The sequence below is a fragment of the Girardinichthys multiradiatus genome, chromosome 18, assembly GCF_021462225.1.
Source record: "Girardinichthys multiradiatus isolate DD_20200921_A chromosome 18, DD_fGirMul_XY1, whole genome shotgun sequence".
NCBI lineage: Eukaryota > Metazoa > Chordata > Actinopteri > Cyprinodontiformes > Goodeidae > Girardinichthys > Girardinichthys multiradiatus.
The window spans coordinates 49433271-49455155 of record NC_061810.1 but is presented as its reverse complement, the minus strand read 5'-3'; the positions used below and the strand labels follow the sequence as shown (position 1 = coordinate 49455155).

The 21885-nt window shown below is 40.1% G+C and overlaps 1 long non-coding RNA gene across 1 annotated transcript; it reads left to right on the top strand.

Moving 5' to 3' along the window:
- The first annotated feature begins 3849 nt into the window (after window positions 1–3849).
- Window positions 3850–20723, top strand: LOC124884638. Its single transcript, XR_007042481.1, has 2 exons — window positions 3850–3996; window positions 20491–20723. It is a non-coding gene; the product is annotated as an uncharacterized LOC124884638 (long non-coding RNA).
- Window positions 20724–21885: the final 1162 nt, after the last annotated feature.

Here is a 21885-nt window from a genome sequence, read left to right as displayed (position 1 = left end):
AAGTGTGTTGGAGCAGAGATGCATCTAAGACAGATGTTCTCCATGTTGGTGCTTTAATGGTGTGTGTGAAAGAAGTTAAAATAAATTAATCTTTTACACTGAAAAATCCTAACTTTAATTCAAGGTAGTTTATTTAGTGTGAAAGTGAGAAAGGCCATTGTGTTAAATGTGTTAACAGCAGCATGCCAATGATGTGGAATACAAGATGAATACTTTCACCAGAGGTTGCAACATCTCTAACTGGACTTGAAGTAGATCATTCCTTTTCACGTCTCCAGAATGAGTTTTGTTGTGAATATTTATAATAAAACTGAACTAAATCCAACTTTAAACAAACTGTGGAAGTCCTGGTCCATAGAAGGTGTACAGCTGAGGTTGATCTACAAACTGCTTTCAGATAAGCGCAGTGATGGAGGCAGACCGTGGAGCAGCTCAGTTGTTTCATGTAAGGAAAGCCTCGGATCTGACAGGGAAATACGAAGAGACAGCAGATTTCCCCTCCCTGCTGTCCCTCTTGTTAAATTTCTGGAAGCTGTCTGAAGGACTGAGATTTAGGATAAAAATTATTGAGGGCGATGGAGATGTCACTTTTCATCACAGGGTGACAATGAAGACATGGAGGAATGTCGGAGCTGTAGGAGGCGAGCAGACGGATGTTAAACATGAGTCAAAGTTGATGAACCCGGTTTCTCTCTGCTGCAAAACAAGTTTTCAAATGGCCCAGTCTGAAATCCAGAGCTGCTGTATTTTAACTTCTAATGTTGGGTCAATGGTTCATCCAAAACATGCAGGAATTTTCTGCAGAACTCAGACTTCAGATTGCTTTCTTTAGGAGCTTGTTTTTATTTTATTTTTCTCTATGCTAAGTAACTCACCCACTGGCATGATAGGAGTTGGTTTTTCTTTTACTTATTAAAGAATATATAAAGAAATTATTGTTCTATTTTGAATGTGAGATTTCTGGATGCCTCAAAACGCCTCAAACATCAAACATTAGTTTCTCCTGTTTGCAGAGCAGCTTTTAAACACTGAGAAACAGGTAAACGTGAAACAGTTTATAAATCAGATGATCTTTACAGGCGAAAACCAGAGATCTGAGCTGACTCTCCAGCTGTTCGGTTCCACAGAATGAGCTCAGAAACACCTCCACCACCAGAACCGGAACCATAGTGGTGGGAAAACCTGCTCTGTAACCTTGATCTGTGAAATGGCATTAATTACAGAAAGTTTATTCTGTGTGAAGACACACCAAATGACATGTTGCGTTATAAACCATGACAGAGCCGGCCCAAGGCAGAACCGAACTAAGCTGCTGGTTAGGGATCCCAAACCAGCAGCTTAGGGGACTTCCATAAATACTTGAACTTTGCAACAGACCTTAGATCTAAAAGGGTTTTTATTTGTTTATTGAGAACTAGAATTTTATTTAAAAAATGTATTTGACAGCTTCAGCAGACATAAAATATTTTTAACTGTTTCAAATTAAAATTTTAGATTTAAAGGATTTGGCAAATTTATAAAAGTGCAAACAATAATCTTCATTGTTTGATTGTTGTGTTACCATGGTTACATGTTTAATTATTCATAACTGCATTAGGGGCTGCATGGTGGTGCAGTTGGTAGCACTGTTGCCTTACAGCAAGAAGGTCCTGGGTTTGATTCCCAGCCAGGGGTCTTTCTGCATGGAGTTTGAATGTTCTCCCCATGCGTGCGTGTGTTCTCACCAGGTACTCCAGCTTCCTCCCAAAGACATGCCTGTTAGGTTAATTTAAATTGCCCTTAGGTGTGTGCATGGTTGTTCATGTGTTGCCCTGTGATGGACTGGCAACCTGTCCAGGGTGAACCCCACCTCTCACCCATAGACTGCTGGAGATAGGCACCAGCTTCCCCATGACCCACTATGGAATAAGCAGTAGAAAATGACTGACTGATAACTGCATTTAGGCTCAGCCAACAAAACATTACCCCTCTCCCAGATTCCTGTTACTGGTGCTGATGTTCTCAACAGGAAGAGGGGCCTAAGAAAGGTTCTGCTTTAGGCCCCACAGAAACTTGGGTCAGCCATGAAATGAAGCATTAAATGATTAATAAATTACGATTGTTTCCAACATGGTTTTATGTATAATTTGCTTTATTTCATAAAGTAAAACCCATCTGCATCATTTCCAGTTATTTATGAATGTTATACAACTGCTGGCAGTTATCCAACAAGATATAAAAAAGTTAAGTGTCCAAAAAAGGAGAGTGAGGAGCAACCAGACTTGTGGTCCTTCCATAAATGACTCCTCTCATTCTCATTTAACACCATGCAGGCAGTATGAGTCCAAACTAAAGTCACTCCCGCAAAGAGCCACAGGCAGGGTGAAAGGTCTTGGTCTCCGCCTGGGTTATAGGTGAACATTTTCCTTTAAAGATTAGGACGAAAACTATGTTTTCCGATAAATCCTGCAGCTATTTATGTTTCTGAACCGTCTCTGTGTCCTGCTGCTGTGAGCCTCAGACTGTCATATTGTTTGCGGGCAGACCAAAGTGCAGACAAGAGCTGGGCAGCAGCATGTTGTAAAAGGTTTTAGCTTTATTTCCAGAGGTTTTCAAAAGAAACCAAACAAGGTACTGCAGATACAAACAAAGTCCTGATCCAAAAACTTACAAGAGGTTCTGCAGGCACATAGAAAAAACTCAGCACGAATACGTGGGTTGAGAATGGGGTATGATAAACACAAGGAACCAGCAACAAACAATGACACAAAACCAACTTATATACTGAGGGATAACAAAGGACAGGTAAGCAGAGAAAACAGGGAACAGGTGTGACAAGGAGGCAGAAGGAACATGTGAAACAGATACAAAGACTGAGGATGGACAAAGTAACTCATAAACTAGTAAACAAGAAGAGTGCAAAGGAACAAATAAAACACAATTAACCACAAAGATACTAAAGAGAAATAAAACTAGAGAATCCAGGGAAGACCAAGAACTATAATAATTACAATAATAATAATAATGAACCATACAAAGTAATAAGAAAACAACCATAAAATAACTTAAATAGTAAACACTAGGAGGTGGAAGAGGGAGAAAAGAAAAACATGATACAAAAACCAAAATAGAAAAATCTAAGCAAAAGGTAAACAAACACAAAGCCACAAACAGAGTCCAAAAATGTCACTCCGTGACACAGACGTCCCATTTAGATGTCCCATGTCTCTGGCTCTCACTGCCCTGAACCCGTCAGGAGAGTTTGGCTGCAGAACAATTTACCTCCACATCTCCACACACCCCAACACTTTTTAAAACAGGACTTAAAACCTTCCGTTTTACTCAATGATTAAAAGCTTTGTCTTGCTTTTATTACTTTTGCATTTAATGGCCTAAAGACTTTTACTTTTGCATTTTATCTGCATTTTAATGTCCTGTTTTTATCTTAATAGTTGTTTCGCTCTTTCTAAGGACTGTAGCATTTTTGTTGGAAATTTAAAGTGCCTTACAAATAAAATCTATTATTATTATTATTTTGTTTAGAGAACAATATTAATTAAACAGACCCCAGAAACTGATGCATGTCAGGGACTTGATCTTGGGGTGAAATAACAATTTTGAATCTATTTGACAAACAAAGCCTGATAGGTTTAACTAAAGGGGTCTGAAGTGGATTATGATGAAATCATTCCTCAGATGCTTCCCTGTTTATGTTCAGTGAGGCAAAGGTCCCATCTAAGTCAACTGAAACATTTAAACCTGTCCTAGCCAGCAGGCACAACTTTACAGCATGCTTTGTAAGGCTGCAGGTCTGCTGTTGCTGCAGCAAGGCTCAGGTTCAAACTGGCAGGGCTGCATAGCTGAGAGGAGCTCAGGCGTGATGGGACATGCACACACATGAAGCCTCTACAGGCTTGATTTGGGTCAAGTCCAGGCGGAGAAACAGCAGCAGCACCAGCAGAAACCTCTGAAGCAACTCACCTGCGGGCTACACTGCAAAGCTGCCAACGTGAGCAGGTAAGGTTGTAGGAATGAATTTAATTCTCAGAACTCTAAATCTGTTCAGAATCACAACAAACATTAAAGTAAGAGTTAAATGAGGAAGACAGTGAGCTTTGAATTTTCCCCATCATGCTTCACTTTATTCCCCAACTGTAACCACGTGTAGAGCGGGTCACGGAGAAGTCTCCAGCTGCAGATGCTTCAGGAATCATCATCTTTGTCTGCCGTAGAAGACAGTGTCGAATGACATAACAGGACCTTTATTTATTTAGCACGTTTCAGCAATAAGGCAATTCAACATGCTTTACATGATGGAAATAAATACTTTGCAGTGACAAAAAGAACATAAAACATATAGAGCAGTAGCATGATGAAACAAAATAAAGTTGTACTACAGACGAAAATGAATGACTTTTAATATTTTAGGGCTGAACGACTCCCCTGTCAGAAAAATGTAATTCTTTAACCCATTCATTGATGCACTCATTTGAGCTTTCTGGAACTCCAGAAATAGATGATAAACAATGATTAAAATTGGTTTATGCTAGAGTTGGTCTTATGAAGCCAAAGAACACCAGAGAAACCATTTCTGCTGACCTTCAGATGCAGATTTACCCTCAAAGCTGTGAGCAGCTGATCAGTCAACCTCTACACCAGCAGGACGTGACCTTTCACAACCAGGGGTACAAAAGACAGGAAGATGGAGGTTTTCTTTTTTAGCATTTACTAATGAACCTGCTGAATGAAAGCTGGCAGGAAACCAGGCAGAGTGGGTCCTGTTTTTATTAGCTCTGACAGATATTCTGCACATTTCCCTCAGCTTCTTTGCTTACCCTCTGCTGATTGGTTCATCAGAGTTTCTGAGCACAGCCTTGATGAAGGAAATGAGGAAATATGTGAGTCCTCTCAGCTGCTGCTTGCCTCCATTCTACCTTCTTGTTTTAGCCTGTTTCTGCCTTTCTCAAACGTCTTAGACAGGTTCCCAGCTCGGTTTTGTCAGCTCAACTAGTCTGACTGGAGAGACCTTAAATCTGAACTGTTTTGCTGCAAATGTTCTGCTCGTTTTGATAGAACTGAACAAAAGCTGAAGTAAATGTGTGCAGGTGGAGTTTCTCTGAATAGTTGTGCAGAACATTAGATGTACTTTAGCATTGGTCCTTATTTAACTGTGCTGCACAGCCAGTGTCAGTGTAACGTTCCTTTTTCTCTCAGCTCCTGCAGCGCCGTCTGAAATCAGATCTTCTTGTAGGTTGAGCAGCAGCTCAGCTGTTGTAAGATGTGAGATTTCCATTCTGACTGAGTTCAGTTTCAGCCTGATTCCCTCCCTGTTTAACTCATCTCTTGTTTCTCCAGTTCTTGTCTCACTGTGGTTTTACGAGCTGCTGCTGGTTTGACAGACAGGTGAAACAGGTGATCCTAATAACTTCCTCTTTCCTGCAGAGAAAGCTGCTGTGCTGAGCAGCATGACCATAACCAACTGTAAAACTCCCCCCCCCCTGAGCTCTATAACAGACAGGCATTTCAGTCATGAGCACATATTTGTTATATTTATTTTAACTCTATATGATTACGTCTGTATAGATGTATAGTTACCTGTTTGCTGCTACTGATATACAGACGGCAAAGGTTTAAGAAGCCGAAACTTTAAAAAGCAAATGTTTGATCTGAGTTTGCATGTTTTCCCTGTGCATGCTTGGGTTCTCTCCAGGTACTCCAGCTTTCCAGCTTCCTCCCACAGTCCAAAAACATGACCTCTCTCAGAAAATAACTGAAGAAATACCAAAAGTAATTAATGTTTTACTTACTGGAAAACAATTTGTGGAAATATATTGATAATTAAAATTAGAATGAGCTCTTTCACTTTATTATTTCTTAGTTTTTGTTGTAGAGTTGTTTTTATTTTCCCTACTGAGGGTCAATTAAGAATATTTCTGTTCTTTTATTTTTCCGCCCTGTGACACCACCCATGTGACCATGGCTCTCATATGAAATGTGATGCTGGTTGCAGAAATGAATTGCCTCAGGCTTTAGCAGAAGCCTTTTAATGATGATCCATGCAGACACTGTGCACATGCACTGATGTTCCAGCTACCAAGCGCTAGGTAGAAGAAGAAACTAATGGCTTAGATCATCTGCAGGAAGCTCCATAGGTTTGGAAATGAAGAAGTGCAGTTTTAATCAAAGCTTCTGCAAGCCATCATTTGTTTTCAAGTGCAACATGCAGAAAGCAAAAGGCAAAACAAATTTGCAGACGGTGCAAACAAATAATCCATCCATCATCTTTACCCATTTTCTATGTAGGCTTTGAAGGAGGTCTGTTGTCTATACCTCTAGGGGTCACTTGGTGAGACGGGGGCTACACCCTGGACAGTTTGTCAGTCCATCCGAGGACATCACAACCATGCACATGCACTCATAATGCCAGCGAAGAGAAACCTAGCAGTCATGTTCTTGGACAGTGGAAGGAAGAAGGAGGACCCCAGATCATGACCTCTAACAAGATGATTCCCAAAGAGCTGTTAGCTGAAAACGTCTAATACAGATGAATAGAATCAGAACCAGAATTAGCTTTATTGGCCAAGATTGTGCTCATAAATGATGGTGATCAGCTGAAGGATGATGGATCTCTCTGGTCTTTGCTGAATTTGATCCAGTTTCATAATGATTATTAATCATGACAGCTTTGTAAGCTGAACTTAAAATGGATCATTTCACAGTTTGCAACTTTGAAGATGTATTATTTTTTTTATTGTGAAGCCAACAACAAATAGGACAAAATAACTGAAAACATCAGTGTGCATAACTGTTCACCCCTCTAAGGTCAGTACTTTATAGAACCGCCTTCTGGCTTTAGATCCGTCTCTATGAGCTCGCCATATCCTACCACTGGGACGTTGGCCCATTCTTCAAGGCGAAGCTGCTCCAGCTTCTTCATGTTGGATGGTTTTCACTTGTAAGCAGTGATCTTCAAGTCTAATCACAGATTGACAGTTGGATTGAGGTCTGGACTTTAATTAGGCCATTTCCCCTTTAACCACTGTAGTGTTGCTCTAGGACTCTGCTTCCGGTCATTGTCCTGCTGGAAGGTGAACCTCCATCCCAGTCTCAGATATCAGGCAGACTAACCCCGGTTCTGCTCCAGAATATCCCTGTATTTAGCTCCATCTATCTTTTCCCTCGACTCGGACCCATTTCCCAGTCCCTGCTGCTGGCACAGCATGATGCTGCCACCACCATGTTTCACTGTGGCGATGGTGTTCTTGGGGTGATGGGATGTGTTGGGTTTGAGCCGGACAGCGTTTTCCTTGGAAGCTGAAAAGTTAAATTTTTGTCACATCTGATCAGAGCTCCTTCCTCTATACATCTGGGGAGTTGCCCACGTGCCTTTTGGCAAACTCAAAACAGGCCTTCTTATTTTTAACACTAAATAATGGCTTTTTTCTGGCCACTTCCCATAAAGCCCAGCTATATGGAGGCATAATGTGGTCCTATGGACAGATAATCCAGTCTCTGGTGTGAACATCTGCAGCTCCTCCAATGTCCTTAGGTCTTTGCTGCCTCTCTGCTGCCTCTCTGATTAATGCCCTCTTTGCCCAGCCTGTCAGTTTAGGTGAACATCCATGTCATGGTAGCTCTGCAGTTTGTCCATCCTCTCTCCATGTTCAGATGAACCCTGCTTTAAACTGAACCAGAACTTTCTCCCTGACCTGATGTGGTTTGTTCTGTTCTCTAACAAACCTCTGAAGCCAGAAAAAGAACCGCTGCAGTTACACTCAGGTTAAATTACACACAGCTGGACTTTGTTTATAAAATCACAATAAAATGCATTAAGGTTTATGATTAAAATGAGACAAAATGTAAGGGTTCAGGGTGTGAGAACTTTTGAACAGCTGTTCACAGGAAACATTTCTTCTGTTACTTAAAGGGGACCTATTATGCAAAATTCACTTTTTGATTGTTTTTATTCTTTCCTATGGGTCTCTAATTCAGTTCAAAGACAAACAAACATTCAGCCGTTTTGTGGCTATAAATCAATGTTTTATTTTTTCTAGAAAACCCACGGTTTTAAAAGCTATGTAATTGGCACCTGGCACCTAGCAATGTTACCTGAGTCCCGCCCCTGACTAGCAACTGAAGCGGAGCTCCACCCACTTGATTTCCAGTAGAGGATCACGTCTTGCTGGCTGGTTTTACCTTACAGGTGCTTTACAACGGCTGCCCTCAGAGGCAGATGTTCTGTTGGCTGCAAAGACCCACATGTGTCCATGCACATTCTGTCAGATTACAGAGATTCAAGGCTTCATTTTATGTTTGAGGGCAATGTTCCAGCCACATTGCCGTAGACATTACTAGTTTGTGTGAATCACTTCACCACCGACTGAACTCAGGTCAGAACATGTCAGGATTTACAGAAAGACTGAAGAAAAATTCAGTCCCTGCTGTTGGTGGCAAATCTGCAGATGACAGAAATGTAAGTACTTATTGTGTCTTATAAGCTTTATTTGCACATGTACGAAGTGCTGGTTGGGGGCGTGGCCAGATAAAGCTAATTTGCATAAAAGTGGCAGAGCCCTAAAACAGCTCATTCTGAAAGGAGCTCAGAAAAGGGGAAATTGAGGCAGTGAAATCTCATTATCTGAGAATGATTTTGTCAGTCAGTCATTTTCTACCGCTTATTCCATAGTGGGTCGCGGGGAAGCTGGTGCCTATCTCCATCAGTCTATGGGCGAGAGGTGGGGTACACCCTGGACAAGTTGCCAGTCCATCACAGGGCAACACACAAACAACCACACTCATTCATACACCTAAGGGCAATTTAGAGTTACCAATTAACCTAACAGGGATGTCTTTGGACTGTGGGAGGAAGCCAGAGTACCCGGTGAGAACCCACACATGCACAGGGAAAACATGCAAACTCCATGCAGAAAGACCCCAGGCCAGGAATTGAACCCAGGACCTTCTTGCTGCAAGGCAACAGTGCTACCAACTGCACCACCGTGCAGCCCAGAATGACTTTGTGTAAAAATGTAATTTAACATGTTTTGTATAGGCCATAGACCTATCCCAAGTGTTTAAAAGGAAGTATAAAAGGTCACCTTTAAAGTTTATTCCCTTAGAGCTGAAATTATCCTTCACCGATTGTGAAGCCTGCAGACTGTGGTTTGTTGGAGATTTGGCAGCATTTATAAATGTCTTGAACCTAATAGATATTTCAGTTTCATAAAAGGACAAACAAACAGAACACAAAGTGTCAGAGTAGCAAGGATTTTTCAGTGTGAAACTGTTTATTTTTGGCTGGTTTGGTCCTGCAACATTCCTGCAACTCCGTTTGTAGAGAGGATACGAAAGTCTTCCTTCCTTTCACCTCGAGATGCTCGACCCATTTTCATCACAACCTGACACACAACAGGATGTCAGGTCGGAGGTCAATGATTCCAACGGGGGGGAGGAAGTGTAATAACTCTTTCAGAGGGACAAACTGAGATAAATAGTGAAGGCAGAGGAATGAAGAACATGCATAGTGATACACACAGAAACCATCAGCAGATTAAGGGCAATATCCTGTTTTTCCGCTTCAGAACAGCAAGTTTTGTCATATTTGTGGTTAACTGTTTGGGGCCAAAATGGATTAATACACCAATGCCCCTTTTCCACCAATGCAGTTCGAAGCCCGTTCCGGTCTTGAAAGTGATTTTGACGCGTTTCTACCAATGAAAAGTGGTTCCAAAGCGCAAAGTCTGGTTCACCTTGGGCACAGCAGAATATTTGGTTCTTCTGTGCGAACCGTAACATCACCATGGGCGGGTCGAAGCTGCAGACAATAGAAGCAGCAAATACGACGGCAAAGAGGAAGGACATATCATATAAACATTATTTATGTTTGCAAAACAAACTAAACATGCATTGTATAACAACTGGTTTCTGTTACACTCGTTGATGCTGAACATATGCAGATGAAAACATCCCATTGTTCCTGCATGGAGTAGCCGTCTTCTTTTCCGTATTAACTGTTGTTTATGGTTGCTCAACATTGTGCAGCTCAGCAAACTCCACTGTCTAACTACCATGATTTCCCCCCACTAGTAATACTACTGCTGCTACTACTACTACCACTACCACCACCACTACTACTACTACTACTACTACAAAAGGCACCAGCTTTCCCACAACCCTATATGAAAGAAGCAGGTATAGACAATGGATGAATGATAATAATTATAATAATAATAATAATAATAATGGAAAGGTAAAATGAATAAATCCATCTATTTCTAATCTCTTTCCCCTCCACCAGGACCACTAAAATCATCCTCAATGACATGTATCAACTACCTTCTCCAGGGGCTTCATATAAGAATCCTTCTTTCATTCATACTTACAGTTGATAACTTCAGGTGGGCTTAGACTACCGCAATCAACGTTAGTAAATACAAAAAGTTGTTTTCAGATGATGGATTAATTTATTTAGAGAAAAAAGCTCCAAACCAACCTAGCCCTGTGTGAAAATATAACAGGCCCTCTGTTTTAAATCCTGGGTTAACTGTGATCAGTTAGATTTTTAGTTCAGTTTTACTCACCACACCCACCTTAAGGCTTGACTTAGACTCGTGGTCTGAGACTCGAGTCATGTTCCAGTTTTTATCTCCTGTAATGAAGAGTGAAAGAAGCCAGTTTGTGAGCTCCAGACTGCAGCGTTGCATGTTTTACTGTGAAAGGATGAGCTTGATTATTAGAGAGGGATGTTTGTGGATTATTATGGGAAGTTCATGGCTCATAACAACCTGTTCATGTTAGCTGTTGTTTCATAATAATGACCATATGAATGCCTCTCCAACTGAATGCTGAAATAAATGACTTTAGATGATTTAGGAAACAAAATAAAACATAACTTCCCTCCGACTTTCTCTTGCTGCAATTCTAGCTGCTACATTACAAAGACACTTCCTGCGGAAATTCAAAAAATAAAAGCATTCCTGTTCGATTAATTCAGACGTTTATCACTCATTTATATATCATTACTACACTTCATCATATTGTAATTTATACCTTACATTTAAACTTCTTAACTATTTAAACTTGAGAACAAAGGTTTTAATGTGGATTAAGAAAATGGTTTCCTAATATTGTTAAAACTGCTGCAGCTCAGAATGAGGAGAAGAAAACCCTCCAGACCAGATTTAGTGCAACATCTAATGAAGAAGAGGACAATAAGGAGACAGGGACAAACATGACAACAAATCACAATAAAATGGAATGTTTTATGTTTTTCAACAAATCTACATGACAAAGTTATTTGTCAACATCTTTCCATTATTTTTCTCAAAGCATAAATGCCTGTTTATGTTTCTAATTGGGTAAACATTAGATCTGATTAATTTTCAAAATAATATAATGATAACTACATTTTAAAAGAAAACAAAACAGTTAATAAATGTTTAAAGATTAAAAGACAGAAAAAGATGTAATAATTTAGACATGAGGACCAACAGCACAGGTTTGGATTCCTAACCTACAGTTATGCTGAGTTAGAGGGGACCTAGATGTTGGGGATTTGATGAGAGAATGTTTATTTAACTTGTTAGAGTCTTGAGATTTGATTTGCACACCTGCAAGTCCCCTCTGAGTGGTTTAAATGAAGGACATGAAGTGACCTTGTCAAAGTCCAGATGGTTGAGATGCTGTGGCATTACCTAAAACAGGCTGTTCATGCTGGAAAACTCTCCATTGTGTTGGAATTAAAACAAGTCTGCAAAGCAGAGCGGGTCTGCTTTGCAGACTTGCTGTCAGAAACACTGATCCACAATGGTGGAACACCCAGTTATAATGTTTAAGGGGTTTAAGGACTAATTACTTTCCCCATAGAGCCATGTTAGTTTTGGATACATTTATTCAGTTAATAAACAAATAATTTAGAACTGTTTTTTTATTTACTCAGGTTATCTTTGTCTGAAATTAACATTTGTTTGATGACCTGAAACATTTAAGTAAGACGGTAAAACAAAACGAGAAGAAATCCATGAGGATGTTCTGTATATCTAAACAACTAAATACCCGATTGTTTATTAACAGTTTTGAAGGATCTGTCCGTCTGTAAACAGTTTCATTGCAATGATCTTACTTGCTTACATTCTCATGCACAGCTTCCAGGAAGGAGGAGTCACTGAAATCCCAGTGATGTCAATGAGCCACAAACCTCTATGCATCTTTTCCTTTTTGCCTGTCTGGGGAGGACACAGGTGTGAATGTCTGGATCTCGCTGGCCGAGTAAAACACTGAATCTTCATAAAACCTTGGATACAAAGTAAAGCACAGTCTGCTATTTGTGTATTCTGACTCCTGTTCATCCAAATTGTTCACAGAAGAGGCTGTGTCTGGGCAGAACAAATGAATTCAGGGTAAAAGAATTAAATATTATTTTAATGCTACAAATGTCTTCACTCCTATAAGGTGAGCACTCTGCATCAAATATGTCCTCATAGTCCCCTGAATGTGCCAAGTTGTATCTCCATTATCAGCTAATGCTAAAGCTAAAGCTCTGCTAATGATAAGACAGTAGCTAGCATTAGCTCTACTCATACTGGTGGTACTTAAAGGTACATGTGGGACTTAGAGGGTCACTAAATAACATCACAGGTGCTATTTTTTGTTGTTGGCTGAACTGCTAATTCCAGATGTGACATCAAGGCAGCGTCTGTCTGTTTGTTTGCCATCTTGTGAGTCAAAAAAGGTTTTTTTGCCCCCATCTTGCTGGTCCTTCACTCCATTGAATCTGTGGCGGCTAGTTAACACAACATTAAGAATCAGTCAGTCAGTCATTTTCTACCGCTTATTCCATAGTGGGTCGTGGGGGAGCTGGTGCCTATCTCCAGCAGTCTATGGGTGAGAGGCAGGGTACACCCTGGACAGGTCACCAGTCCATCACAGGGCAACACACAAACAACCATGCACACACTCATTCATACACCTAAGGGCAATTTAGAGTGACCAATTAACCTAACAGACATGTCTTTGGACTGTGGGAGGAAGCCGGAGTACCTGGTGAGAACCCACACATGCACAGGGAGAACATGCAAACTCCATGCAGAAAGACCCCTGGTTGGGAATTGAACCCAGGATCTTCTTGCTGCAAGGCAACAGTGCTACCAACTGCACCACCGTGCAGCCACATTAAGAATCAATTGTGCAAAAGGTTATTGATCTTTACTTTAGCTAATTACTTTCAAAACGTTATTTTTTTTAAATTACAATTTCATTTTTATTTATTAAAAAAATACATAATTTACTCCACTACTTTGTTATCTGGTTGTTTGAACACCTAGCAGCTCTTTTTCTCTGTTATCTTTCAGAGGTAATTTGGCATCATTCCCATTTCCTCAAAACCGTTACATCACTGCATTGTGTTATTGGTTTCAGTTTCATTTTTAGTTGGTCCTTTTTACCATTTTCCCCCCATTGTTATTAGTTTTTCTTATTCTTCTAATTTGTACTCAGTAGTTTAGTTGAACATTACTGGTCTAGTTAAAGAGTTTCTTGACTGAAGTATTTTAACTGGAAGTTTGAGTATTTTGTTAATAAATTCATGCACTTTGGAGAGATGTTTATTCTGTACATGTGTTCAAGGCTGGCTGAGAACACCAGAGCATGAATTCACTCCTTCATCTATTGTTCTATAACCACACCTCAGGTATTCATAGAACAGAACCTGACAGAGACTGAGAGCTGATTGGCTATTATTTCCTGTCAGTCTGACTTAGTCATTTGATCAAAACTTTATTAATAATTGCATTTGGAATTTATTAATAGTTATAGGCAAACCAAGCAATTGTAGCACAACATACTTTAAGTTGCTTCTAAAGTTTCCTTGTAAACAAAATAGTTTCTAGGAATGTCTCTATCCAAATGGAAACACAGAAATGGATCCAAACACTACAGTAACTTTGCCAGGCCTGTATGCAAAGCTATACAGAAACCAGGATGTGAATTTAAAGAAGAGCAGATGGAGGAAACTCTAAAATATTTCATATTTTCTCTGATTCCTCTTTATTTTCTCCCAGCTCTCAGCCTTATATCACGCCTTATTTAGTGTCCACCAGCAGAAGGGGGGCTGCATTCAACTTTGAAATCAAATTTAACACCTCAATACAAATTTTAATGTTTTCTGTAATCTGTGTTTTAAATCTGATCTGAAAAATCGTGTTTATTGTTGCTTTGTTATTATTTTGCCTTCAGGACTGAGCTCACTAAAAACAACATTGTTTTTAACATCTGTCTAGAAAAAAACTGAACATAACAGTGATAATCAGATCCAGAAAAGGAAGCTTGGGATTTACTTCTGCCTGGAACCGTAAAATAATCTCTACAATAATGTTGTGTGCTACCATGTAAATGGTGAATGGCCTGCACTTGTATAGCGCTATATCAAGTCCCCAGAGACTCCAAAGCACTTTACACTACAATCATCCACACATTCACACACTGACAGTGGTAAGCTACATTGTAGCCACAGCTGCCCTGGGGCACACAGAAGCAAGGATGCCATATAATTGGCGCCACGGAGCCCTCTGACCACCATCAGCAGGCAAGGCGAGCCACAGCATGGCCTGCTAAGATCTGCTGAGCAGGTGCTGGAAGCTCTGACAGATTCACTGGGCTGAGCTGTGTGAACACAACTAAGCTCCAATGTTACAGCTTTGATGGCAGCTTGAAACTTTAATTTACATTGTGAATTAAGTCTCATAAGCTTTAAAAGCTTTGAAAGAAAAGGACACATCAGCTTTCTGAATCACACGCAGGTAGGGGGCGCTGTATTTAATAACATCCTAAACCAGCTGATCAGACATACAAACATTTCCCCCAAAACACACAAAACAAAACCACCAGAAAACAGCATGTTTGGTTCTGAAGTTTAGTAACGGACAGCGTCTGCAGAAGGAGGGAGCATGCAGAGAGCAACTGTTCATAATAAGACTGCCTGCATCAGGTCAAATGTGAGGAAGTCCCCGCTGATCTCCCGGAGCAAGAACATCCAATATTATATACATTAAAACTAACTTCACTGCAGTTTTGAACTTTAATTCAATTTAGTTCATTTATATATCGCCAATTCACAACACAATGAATTGTCTCAAGGCTCAAGTCAATTCAGTGGAATCATACAGATTTCAAGTTGGGTTCATAAATTCCAATTAATCCTAACTGCAGCAATCCCTCATACTGAGCATGCATGTAGCGACAGTGGAGAGGAAAACTCCTTTTTAACAGGAAGAAAGCTCCAGCAGAACCAGAACCAGGCTCAGTGTGAGCGGCCATCTGCCACGACCCACTGGGGGTTTGAGAGAACAGAGCAGAGACACAAAAAGAACAAAGAAGCACTGATCCAGGAGTACTTTCTATGGGAAGGAAAAGTAAATGTTAATGGATGTAGCTCCTTTAGTCGTTTCATCTAGAAAGAAAGAACAGATAAACTCTGAGCCAGTTTTCAAGGTTAGAGTCTGAAAGAGAGAACATAGAGTTAGTCACAGTAGAAGCTCAGTCAGTAGCCATGTCTAGGAGAGAGAAAGGGTTAAACACTGAAAGACAGGACCATGTGGATCATAGGTAGAGGGTGAGCATTAAGTTGTTGGCAGCAGAACCATGGCCGATGTCCCCCTCCAGGCAGGTGCCAGAGCTAAACACAGAGCCGGGCCAGGTGTAGCTTCTAGGAAGATAAAAACAGAGAGAGAACAGAAAGTTAAAAGCTGAAATAACAGCAAATAATGCAAAATTGGAGAGTAGTATGAGAATGTAGTGAAGAGGGTGAAAGTGGTCATTATGTCCTCCAGCAGCCTAAGCCTATAGCAGCATAACTACAGAGATAGCTCAGGATAACCTAAGCCACTCTAACTATAAGCTTTATCAAAAAGGAAAGTTTTAAGCCTAGCCTTAAAAGTAGACAGGGTGTCTGCCTCACGGACTAAAACTGGGAGCTGGTTCCACAGGAGAGGAGCCTGATAACTAAAGGATCTGCCTCCCATTCTACTTCTAGAGACTCTAGAAACCACCAGTAAACCTGCAGTCTGAGAACGAAGTGCTCTGTTAGGAACATATGGACCAATCAGATCTCTGATGTATGATGGAGCTAGATCATTAAGGGCTTTATATGTGAGGAGGAGAATTTTAAATTCTATTCTGGATTTAACAGGGAGCCAATGAAGGGAAGCTAAAATAGGAGAAATATGATCTCTCTTTTTAATTTTCATCAGAACTCTTGCTGCAGCATTTTGAATCAGCTGAAGGCTTTTAACTGCATTTTGTGGACATCCTGATAGTAAAGAATTACAATAGTCCAGCCTTGAAGTAACAAATGCATGGACTAGTTTTTCAGCGTCACTCCTGGACAGGATATTTCTAATGTTGGCAATGTTCTGGAGGTGAAAGAAGGAAATCCTAGAAACCTGTTTAATATAGGATTTAAATGACATGTCCTGGTCAAAAATAACACCAAGGTTTTTTACTTTATTATCAGAGGTCAATTTAATGCCTTCCAGGTTAAGTGATTGACTGAGCAGTTTCTTTTTTAAAGACTCAAGTCCAAAGACGACAACTTCTGTCTTGTCTGAATTTAGAAGCAAAAAATTTAAACTCATCCAAGTTTTTATATCTTCAAGACATGCTTGTAGTCTATCTAACTGGTTGGGCTCATCAGGATTTATGGATAAGTAAAGCTGAGTATCATCAGCGTAACAATGAAAATGTATCCCATGCTGCCTGATAATTTGACCTATTGGAAGCATATATAAAGTAAAGAGAATTGGCCCAAGTACCGAACCCTGTGGTACTCCACAATTAACCCTGGAGTTTAAAGATGATTTATCATTTACATGGACAAACTGGAATCTGTCAGACAGATAAGATTTAAACCAGCCTAGCGCTGTTCCCCTGATCCCTACAGCATATTCCAGCCTTTTTAAGAGAATATTATGATCAACTGGATCAAATGCAGCACTGAGATCTAACAGAACCAGAACAGACACAAGTCCATTATCTGAGGCCATAAGAATATCATTAGTGACTTTCAGCAGAGCTGTTTCAGTGCTATGATGAGCTCTGAAACCTGACTGAAACTCTTCAAACAGGTCATTGCTGTATAAATGTTCACACATTTGATTAGCAACTATTTTCTCAAGAATTTTAGATAAGAATGGAAGATTGGATATAGGTCTGTAATTTTTCAAGTCATCTCGATCAAGCGAAGGTTTCTTAAGTAAAGGATTAATTACAGCTAACTTAAAAGCCTGTGGTTCTGATCCATTTACTAAAGATAGGTTAATCATATCTAAAATGGGGCTGGTAATCAGAGGGAACACTTCCTTAAATAATTTGGTTGGGATTGGGTCTAACATACAAGTTGAAGGTTTAGATGAAGCTAATATTTCTGATAACTCAGGAAGCTCCACAGGATCAAAACAGTCCAAACACAGATCAGGTTCTACAGTTATTTCCAATGTTGTCTCACTTGCTGAGGATGAAGTAATCATCTTCAGGAGTATGTCAAAGATTTTCTTTTTATACAACAGTAGGCTATTTTTCCAGATTAAGTAGGAATCCTCTAGATGTGTAGAGCGCCATTTTCTCTCCAATTTTCTAACATTGTGCTTTAAAGTACGCAGCTCTGAATTAAACCAGGGAGCTATTAGTGATTACCTTCTTTTTTAAGGGGGCTGCATTGTCTACTACTACTAGATATCTTCCTTCCATCCTTCCTTCCTTCCTTCCATCCATCCATCCTTCCTTCCTTCCTTCCTTCCTTCCATCCATCCTTCCTTCCTTCCTTCCATCCTTCCAGTGGTGTTTCAGTGATTTCAGGCCAGATAAACTGGAGCTGTCCAGCAGCTTAGATGTTTCAAGCAGGTTTCAGTTCCTAACGTTCAGAGTTTGGTGAACAAGCTTCTGCAGATCTTTATACTGCAGGACAAAGGCTGGTGATATGACGCTTCAACGTGGATTACAGATCAGATCAGGCACCATTGTTCCCTGAAACAAAGTTTGTTAAATCTTACTTTTCTTATTAGATGTTTTTTGTTTCAGTCTGAATCAAAGCAGGTTGGCTCAGTTCAGATCGGGTCATGGTTCTTTCAGCCAGTAACACTTTATTTCCTGTTGGAGCTCTGCCAACACTTTCTCTTTTTAATTTTCATCAGAACTCTTGCTGCAGCATTTTGAATCAGCTGAAGGCTTTTAACTGCATTTTGTGGACATCCTGATAGATAAATGACATGTCCTGGTCAAAGATAACAGCAAGTTTTTTTTTTGTTTTTTTTACCAGAGGTCAATTTAATGCCATCCACATTAATTGATTGACTATGCAGTTTCTTTTTCGGAGGTTCTAGTCCAAGGACAACAACCCCGAGAAAACTGGTCTCATTGTTATTTTAAATGCAGCTGAATAATCATCAGTGTTGGTGCTCAGTTTTCTCTAACCTGTAGGGAGAATTTTTCTGCAAATTGGGAATAGCTGCTCTGCTAACAACATTTCCCCCTAATTCTGTAAAGTGCAAACGGAGGCCAGGATGTGTTGTTTTTACAGACAACTTCGGGGAAGTTCAGATCTGGAGTTTTAACTGTTTCTACACAGGTAACCTAAATCACATCATTAAAAAAAAAAAAAAGGGCTTTACCCAAAAGTTTCAATTCATTGCTTCCAGCTGCTTCTGTTAAGAAATGTTGTTCAAATTTGGTTTGATAATCAAACCAGCAGATCTCCGACCAGCAACATGTTTAGACAAAGCAGCTGGGAGTTAAGGAGAACAATTCAACAATCTATGTGATCTCTCTTGTTCCCAACAACAAGGTCAGATTTCATCACGAGGAAAAATACTCGCATCGTTACAGTTTGTTTCTGGAAACTTCATGGAAAAGTTCTTTCTTTACGAGTCTCACAGAGAAACAGGGCAGAAAGAAAACAGTTGAGGAATGACGCGCTACCTGGTGGTGTTGATGATCTTTAGATTACATTTGTTGCTGTGCAGCAACAATTAAAGCCACGTATGTGAAAACACACTGCTGCCCCCACACACACTCTTCAGTGTTTTACCATCTTTATGAGGATTTTTCAGTTTTTTCCATTGACTTCCATTCACTTTTCTTGATTTCTAGTGCCTAACCCTGACCCTAAACCTAACCCTAACCATAACTCAATTCATACCCCAGGCCTAAACCTAACCCCTGTCCCAAGAATGGAACTTGGAAAAGTGAGGACCAGGAAAATCTCCTCACTTTGTCAAAATGTCCTTACAATAACACACACACACACAGAGTTTATATTCTACCTTCACCTTTTATAACAGTTGATTTTTTTTACGTGAAGTTCATAAATTCAGACCTACTTTTCGAAAAACAAAGAAAGTAGCATATTCTCAAACATCTCTACTCTGGTCTCATCTGTCCAGAGGACATTGTTCCAGAAGTCTTGTCCTTCATCCACATGCAGCTTTGCAACCTAATTCCTGCCACCATCTTGTTTTTAGAGAGAAGAGGATTTCTCCTTCATCCATTCCAAACAGCCATACAGGTTTAGTGTTTTTCTAACTGTCCTGTGATGACCTCTAACCTTTAACCTGCTAACTGAGGCCAGTAAGACCTGTAGGTCTGACATGGAGCTCTCTGGTTTTTGGTCATTTCTCTGAACTTCACGCTTTGACCTTGGGCTGAATCTGTTGGTACGTTAACTCCCGTGAAGGTTGGCAGCTCTCTGAGATGTTTTCCTCTTGGGAAAATATTTTCTCTCTGGAGAATGATAGACTTCAGATTGTTTGGAAATTACCTTTGAACACAACCCAGATAGACGAACGGCAAATGTTGCTGTTCTAAGGTCATTGCTGATGTCTAATAAACAAACGTAACTACTAAACCCAAAGAAATAGAAACACCTCATGGCAGATGCTGACACTCCTACCTACTCTTCTCAGGTAATGACTGTCTGGTTTATTTTGTTTATATGGTTTCAAAAACATTTCAAGGAAATTATTTAATCTGTTTTTATTTCCATCATCTGGACTGCACTGCTGGATTAAAGCCAAGATTAGACTCAGATTTTATTCATTCACAGTATTAGTGGTTGCTGCTGAACCGGTGGTGTGATGAACAGCTGAGTGAAGCTGACACCCCACCCACATGAAAAAATCCGGTAAATAGACAGAATGGTTAGTGCTTCATTTGTGCAGGTTTGTGCCGTTTATGAGATATAAATTTTAATCTCAGACGATCACAGGACTTTACCAATGCAGGAAGGAAGAACAGTCACATGACGTTGTTTATGTGTATTTTATGCAGCCACTTGTAGGACATTTTCTGATCAATGTCTTGCACACATGCAGCTGAGTATGACTCCAGTGGTAACAGAAAAACTTGTCCAGTCCAATATCTGCAATGCTTCCACTGTGAGGTGTGCTATACTTTAGTACTTGCAAAAATACGATGACCTTTGTCCCCTAATTCCAAATTGTTTCTCTCTTGTTTGACTTTCCACAGTGTGGCAAAATTAGTTAGGTGGCTTGGCTCAGGATCTCCAACATCCATCAGATCTGCTGCCTTTGCTGACCTCCAAACAGCTGGCTCCATCCTGCCACCACACAGCCCTTCTGCAGGTCTCCAGACAGTAACCACTTGGAATGGCTGCTGTAGATATCCGGTCTTCTCTTAGAGTTTTCTTAAAGCTACCTGCATCTCCTTACAGGAACATATGAATAAAATATGTAACATGCTTTTTGAATGCTTTATTAGAAATTTTATTGCTGCATGCACACAAAATTAAGATTCATCACACCAACCGACCACACTGCTCAGTTCAGTTATAGCCGCTTAAGGCTGACGCATAAATTTACTGATACACTGAGGTTTGTGCTCGGTCTCATGTAACAAGGTGGCGCCCAGAGGATTTAGTGATGAGTGTTCTTTGTTTCGGTGTGTTCCACCTTCAACCACGAGAGGAGTAGGATTGGGCCCCCGGTACCGTGTTTCTACTATTTTTCTGCTTATCTATATAAAGTATTTAAAATGCATTTACAGAATTGTAATATATCATTTAAACTTTAAAGGGTAGATTGAATCTCTTTGCCTGGAATAAAAGGACCTGAGTAACCAAAGCGAAACGGTTGCACTTCGATGGAACATTGGAGCACCATTGGGCTGTTAACTGCTGGCTGTCTGTCATTTCAACATGTCCATGATACTCATTACAGGAGCCTCTGGTCTCTATGTAGGTACTGCTGACAGTTGGATAGACCTCGGCTCTTTGGAACACAAATGTACATGTGACCTTCTTTCAAATCTGATCAGTTGTGACATGAGTCCAAGTGCCAGGTTTCAAAGTTGTGTATTCCCTTCCCAGTCGAGATAGCTTGTTGTATGCTACTTTTTCAGGAATAAATTTAAATTCATAGAGAACTTTTCTGGAAGATATGCAACCTGAGTCTAACTCTGTGTCAACACTACTTTCATCACTTTCCTGATCCCTAATTTCCAAAGATGATCAGATGCCTACTGTCTGTTTAATTTCACCAAAGTATACAGGGCCTTTGCAGACAATTTGTGTTCCTGCTGCTGACTCAGATGTGTCCAGACAGTGGGAGGTGGAGTGGCTCTTTTGGCATTTTGGAGTATGGCCTTTTTTGAGAGTACTGCAAAAAGTCTACCAATGGCTGTTGGGGCATATAAATAAAGAATAAAAAAAGCAAAGCTATGATTAGCATTGATCAAAAGATTAATTCTGGTCTACATAATCTGTCTGGAGCCAAAAAACATATCAATCTACAACAATCTCTGGATACTTCCTACTTACAACCTTCAAATCACAACCCAAAAACCTTCTGTTCAAGTTAGCATTCTCACTTGCATTTCTTAGCCATGTCTAATAGTTCTTAATTT